The sequence below is a fragment of the Papio anubis genome, chromosome 11 (genome assembly GCF_008728515.1).
Source record: "Papio anubis isolate 15944 chromosome 11, Panubis1.0, whole genome shotgun sequence".
In the NCBI taxonomy this organism is placed as follows: Eukaryota; Metazoa; Chordata; class Mammalia; order Primates; family Cercopithecidae; genus Papio; species Papio anubis.
In genome coordinates, this window is record NC_044986.1 from 9,960,343 (window position 1) to 9,967,088 (window position 6,746).

At 48.0% G+C, this 6,746-nt stretch overlaps 1 long non-coding RNA gene across 1 annotated transcript; it reads right to left on the minus strand.

Moving 5' to 3' along the window:
• Positions 1-2,400: 2,400 nt before the first annotated feature.
• LOC103887791 lies at positions 2,401-4,858 on the minus strand. The gene is made up of 2 exons (XR_652026.3): positions 4,450-4,858; positions 2,401-2,625 (listed from the first exon to the last, which is right to left on the minus strand). It is a non-coding gene; the product is annotated as an uncharacterized LOC103887791 (long non-coding RNA).
• Between the last annotated feature and the right edge of the window lie 1,888 nt (positions 4,859-6,746).

Below are 6,746 nucleotides of genomic sequence, written 5' to 3' on the forward strand. Positions count from 1 at the left end.
AGGAGAGTTGACATTTGAACCCAGCTCTCCCTGCCCCAAAGGCCAGGCCCTTGCCATGTAAATTGTGCAGTACAGCCTCAGGCACATGGAAAGTGCCCCTTATTGCTTGTTGTTGTGGTTGTCACCTTATAGTTGTTATCATTGTATGTCCATGATGCTAATTGCCTCCATTCAACCTACGCTTTCATCTAAGATGAGTCTCTCCAGCTCTCAGTTGCTCACGTTCCATATCAGGTTTCTGGTTTCCAGGTGGACCCCAAGGTTGCCCATCTCCTTTTCCCTTTTATTTTAGGCTTTCGAGTCGACTGACTCAGATTCACTCCTGAGAGCAGTTAGAGAATGGCATAGGGGGTATAATACTGGGACTTCCTCAACCCTAATGACCTTTCTGGCCTCTACAGCTAGAAATCCTAAGGAAACATTCAAATAATTGCTGTAGGATGGCCCTGAGGAACCACACACATGCACAGGCATACCTGGAAGTATCATATTGAGGAATACTGACCCCCAAATTAGAAAAAAAGAAAAAAACACTGTTTAGTGCACTGTGTAGTTTTCCCAACTTGAACAATAATGCACGATTGTGCGGTGATATCTGCTGACTTTTATGTACAGGAGAACAAAACCACAACACCGTTCCACTGCTTTGCCATAACTTGGTCCACAACACCCAACAACAACAATAAGTCAAAATTCACCTTAAGTGAATTAACACAGGCTGGCCTTGAATTTTTTTCTCAGCTGCCAATATGAATTATTTAGTGTTTCTAAAATTAGAGGGCATTTCCAATGCCTGTGGTAATGACCTTCCAGATGAACGTCCATCAAAGTTGGAGCCACTTGGCCAACTGGGTGCTGTAATAGTGGCCATATGTCACCCAGGCCCCGCTCTCCTGGGTACCACTATGATGCTTGTTAGAATTAGATAAGAATGCTCTGGTGCAGTCCCTTTCAGACCTGGCCGTTTGCCTGTCCCAGCCAATGTTTTACTGTTACTGCCAGAGACTTACTCCACCTTTGCTGAGAGGCAAGGGCCTTGCCAGCAGGGCCACTCCTGGTTAGAAGGGCATGTCTGTTTCTGTAGCACATTGGCAGGAGAGAAGGTGAAGGTGATGGGAGAACCCTGGTAGGCTCCAGTTTCGAGGTCAGGCAGTAACCGTGTTACCCCAATGTCCCTGAGTCTCCACCACTAATGTAGTGGCTTGAACCACATTACTATTATGCAATATTAATGAATTGTAAAGGCTCTCATGATGAAATGTTCGGGGAAACGCTGCATTTCCTATCCTCTTCTTGAAGACTCACACTGCACCTTAGCATTATAAAGGCTCTGAGAAGGCCTACAGTAAAGAAACCTGTTAAACAGCTTTATTTGACTCATCTTTTCCCACTGCCTCCACTACCAAACATTTCCCAAAAGAATATCTTTTAAATCACACAAAACTACTGTATCCCACTGCCCCCATTTGGGGAAGGCTGACTGGATGGCAACCTTGGTCCTTCCCAGCACGGGCATTCAAGATGTTGGGAGCACCACGGTGGGCCCCTTCTGAAGATGTCTTGTAATGTTGCTCAGCTAAAAGGCATTTTCTGTTTTGTAGAGATTTCTTTCTGAGTATTAGAACTCCTTTGTTCTCAAGTGATCACAACCTTCCTCAAACTATCTTGCAAATAAAGGCAATTTATTAGGCTATGAGGAATACTGGGTGAGCCCAAAATGAAAAAGGAGCTGAAGAATCAGCACCTTGCAGGTGGAATCTGCAGCCCCCTTGTGGGCAGGCCAGTGAACCTTGGGGAAGAGAGGCTCTCAACTTCTCTTTGTCGCTCTTTCCACCTCTGTCTCCACCTCTCTCTCTTGGACCCATCCCCATCCATTCGACCAGCCAACCACTCACTTCCCTTTGTTTTTGCTTCCCCTTGTGTGTCCTTCGCTCTCTCCAGCGACAGATGGGCCTTTCCCATGGGGCGGGGACCATGTCTGCCAGCAGCCCCAGCCTAGCCACCCCCCAGAGGGAGCGAAAGAGAGATAGTTTCTTTCTTCTACCATCCTTACATTCACCCTGGGGCAGACTCAGGAGGCATCTGAGGCACCCACCAAATCTAGGAGAGCCACAGTCTACTCCTGGGATTCACCACTATGTCTGGAGGCTACATTGTGGCCGCTGAATAATGTGGGGTCACACACTTCTCCCTGTGGCCAGAAAGGTGCAGCACACTGGAGCTCACGGCCCCACCTGGGTGGCCCAGAGCAGAGAAGAAGTCCCCACAGGAAGGAGGGATTGTTACCACAAAAGGAGGGGGAAGGGAAAAGACGCTGGGACACACAGCCAAGAGCCTCAAGACCACCTTTCTCTCAAGCATGAAACACTTAGCAATGAGACCCTATGATGTCTCATGGCCTCCGCTTAGGTTAGCCTTTATTCAAACTAGATGGCAAGAGTCTTGAATTTGTCTATGTTGGAACTGAAGTGTTAAAGACATCTGTTGGTTTGTTTCCATATAAAATACGTCACCATGTAAAAGGGAAAGTTAGACTGTGGTGCAGATTACATCGTCCGCGCAGATCAGCAACCATTAGTCCAAGCGAACAGTTCCTTCTTCAGGTATTTCCACTGATGAGTGCTTCTGTCACAGGACAGGATAACTTATGGTCATATTAGCCATTCAAAGACAATGGTTCAATACTCAATTATTGCTTTTCTTGGGTTTTGTCCACACCATGCTAAAACAGCTAGTTTAGAAGTGAAAAATCAGGCTCATGATGGCCACCTCTCGAGTGCCAGTCTGTTGTGATTTAGGGTTTTGAATCCAGCCACTGGTTGCTTTGGTGCCATGGTCTAGGGAGTTACCAAGCTTGTAACAGGAAGATGAGGATACTCAGGGGGAGAAGTTTGGACCACTATTTATGTGAATAAGGAGAGTCTAACCTATTCATGCTTAACTTCTCATGCTTAAAGTCCACACATGCTTAATTGGGTGGACACAGTTCCACACAATAGCTTGGTAGGTTGTTTACTTCCCAAAGAGACTGAAAAACTCCCAATAGTGGAATTATCACCATGGACCAGGCACTGTGGGAGCTGCTGGGGACAAGAGCATACATCCCACACCAGTCTTGGCCAGACATGAAACAGAACATCACAAAGCATTTTCACTGACAGCTTGTTTCTAGATTTTAGGGCTGGATATTCATATGTTCCTATAAGGCCTCAATAGGCTCAGAAATGTCACTTCTCAAATTCTACAAAAAAGAGTGTTTGGAACCCGGTGAATCAAAACGCAGGTTCCATTCTGTGATATGAATGGAGGTGCACTGAGGAAAGGTGTGTTTTTTGTGTAACTGTATTGACCGCTCTCAGAACAGCCATGACACCTGCAGAGCCACGGGCATAGGTAGGCGGGGAGGAGTGATGTTTGGGCCAACACTTGGAAGATCATGAGAATTATCCAGGAGCAGGCGGCTGGGGTCAGAGGAGAAAGACTATGTTTCTGGCAGAGGAAACAGCATGGGTGAGCCTGTGGGATCCTGAGCTCAAGGAAGGCTAAATATTCAGGGCTGGCTGAGTTGCTGCTTCCTATGCAGTAGTCCAGGCCATCATCGGCCTCATCCTGGCCACAGACAAGGGCACCAGACAGCACAAGCCCAGTCCACGACAGTGATGCCTGTAGCAAAGATGGAAGCACCCACAGCCTCATACTAACCCCTTCTACCAATCCCTGAAGGACTGGCCAGCTTCCCCAGTCCTCTGTCTGTACAACCTTCCCAGCAGGCCTGGCCTCTTTGAACACTTAGCCAATCCAAGGAAAAAGAAAGAATCCCAAGAGAGACACTAGACTTGCAGTTGATGTGGCCAGTCTGTGCTCATGCCCATTTGAATTTGAAAAGTTAATGATCTATACTTCAAATCGATGATGTAGGCTACAGTAGCTACACTTTCAAAAACTGTGCGTAACTAGACCTTCTGTACTCTTGATCTGGATGATCTATCTCATCACACCAAACCAATACCATTTCAGCCCCTGACTTTTTTCATAAGTAACATTTTTGATTTGTGAGTAATCCGTTAGCACCAGGAAATGTAAACTGGCACTAGGGATTTAGAAATACTAAAATTACTCCTGTCCTCTTCCTTATCCCTCCCCTCTACCCCATTTAACCTCTTCGGTTTTCCAAATATCTGAGAACTCCGGTCCAGGAGCCACATTCTGAGGCCTGAGTGGTGCTCAGGACAGAAAGGCAGCCATGTATCCAGACCCTGCACCAGCCCTTGTCACTCTCAGAGCTCATTTCTTGCTTGCTTGCTCTTTCCCCTACCACCTGGGAGCTCCTTGAAGGCCAGGAACTCTCGCAGAAGGCCTGGCATTCAGTAGGTGCTCAGAAAATACCTTTGTGAGGGTTATGTAGGCTTCATCCCCTACACATGTAATGTACACACAGGCCTTACTTACCCTGCAATGGGGCTGAATCTCTGCTGGAGGTGGAGGTGTCCATGACTGTGAAAATAGACCCTACCTGCCTACAGGTGAGACCCAGGCAGGATGGCATTTCTTTCTACTCTTGCTAGGAAGATGCCACCATGACATGGAGAGGATCTCCACCCTGGCAGCAGGGAGTGCATGGAACACTATCGCCTCCCTTCTGTGTGGTCAAGGATAATTGTTTTCAAATCGCCATGGAGATCAATGTCTGGTCACTGGGAAAGCCACACTGCCCATCCACCAAAATGGCACCATTGCTCCTAACAGTCACACAGAGAATCTCATTTTAGAAAATGGATCTCGGCCGGGCGCGGTGGCTCAAGCCTGTAATCCCAGCACTTTGGGAGGCCGAGGCGGGTGGATCACAAGGTCAGGAGATCGAGACTATCCTGGCTAACATGGTGAAACCCTGTCTCTACTAAAAATACAAAAAAAAAAAACTAGCCGGGCGCGGTAGCGGGCGCCTGTAGTCCCAGCTACTTGGGAGGCTGAGGCGGGAGAATGGCGTGAACCCGGGGGGCGGAGCTTGCAGTGAGCCGAGATCGCGCCACTGCACTCCAGCCTGGGAGACACAGTGAGACTCCGTCTCAAAAAAAAAAAAAAAAAAGAAAAAAAAAAAGAAAATGGATCTCTAAAGCCATTCATTAAAGCATTATGCACTGTAACTCCCCAGACAGAAATGTTTACTCAGGCCTAACTATATAATTAAATAATTAGCATATGTATCTTATATGTTTTTAAAAGGCTTGCTCTGTTAGAAGCTCTAGAATGTTAATCCCATACTCCAGCCCTCAACCAGCAAAGGGCATATCGCTGCGTCAATCATCAACCGGGTGGCGGTTTGTTTTCACACCTCTGGCTCAATTACCCTTTCATTGAAAATTTCGTCCAGAAATGGAGCTGAGAGGCCACGGGGGCTCTCCCAGAGGCTCTACGATGTAAGCCGCTGTGGAGCAGAGGCAGAAGGATATCCAGGCTGCAGGGAGAGATTGGCCTTATTTCTTCCCCGGCTGGGACTTTTCCTAGGCTCAAGGAGCCTGGGAAAGGCACGGATATCCAAAAGGTGCAAAGAACCTTCCCAAAGCACAGATGGCCAGGTTCAGAGAGTCTGGGAACAGGCAAGTTCATCCCCAAACCCTTGAGCCCAGAAAAAAAGAGGCAGATGTTTCTTACAAGGATGGGGCTGAAGGGAAGAAGAAATTGCCATCCTTTGCCTAATTCCTCAATTGCACCACAATCCTTCCTACCTCAGGGTCTTCCCACATTTTGTTCTCTCTGCATGGAATGTTCTCTCCCTAGACCCCCTTCCCCAGACCACCTTCAGATCCCAACTCACACGTCACTTCCTCGGGGAAACCCGCCTGGACACCTCCACTACCCGCCAAGCCAGGCCTCTGTGATCCATTATCACCCTGCCCCTTGATTGTCCCGCTTGTCCTTCTGATAAGATGCAAAAATGTTTCTAATTCCACGGTTATTTTTATCAGCATCTAGCTCCGCTGTGGAAGGGTGAGCCATTGGATCTCCGCTCACTGTTACACCCCCGTGTCCAGCACAGCACCCCACTCAATACTTGCTTCATGAATGAAATAGATAAATTGGGAGTCAGCTGAGCCAGTCTGGATTGGGTGGGCTGACCAATTCCCTCTCTTGCTTTAATGAGTGCTTTATGACTTTCTTGCCCATTCGCAAAGTAGCCCATGGCGATCCACAGGAGGGGGATGTGAGAGGAGAGGAGGGACATGCCAGGCGCCAGAGTCTCCGCAGCAAATATGAATGCTGAAAACGGCCGAGGGCACTTTCTGTTGAAGGATGGGTTGGGGCCTTAGCACAGCACCACCCAGGCCTCTTACGAACAAATTTTCCTTAAGGTTATTTATGAGTTCATTGTCTGGATCCTCATTAATGATGTGCTGTGTGCCAGATTGTGTTCTAGGTGTTAGGAAAACAGCTGTGAATGAGCCAGGCCAAGAGCCCTGCCCTCATGGAGACTGCATTCTAGAGACAAGAGACAGAAGGTAGAATGTACAGTGCACCAGATGGTGATAACTTCACGGAGAAAAAGAAAGAAGACATGGGGGGCAGGGAGGGTTGCTATTTTGAGAAAGTGGTCAGGAAGGCCTCTCAGATGAGCTGACAACTGAGCAAAGACTGGAGAAAAGTAAGGGACCAAGCGCTGCAGGCATTGGGGACAGCAAGGGCCATTTCCTCACCCTACTCACCCAGGGACAATGAAAGAACAGAGTCATGACCACCTGGTACCCAAG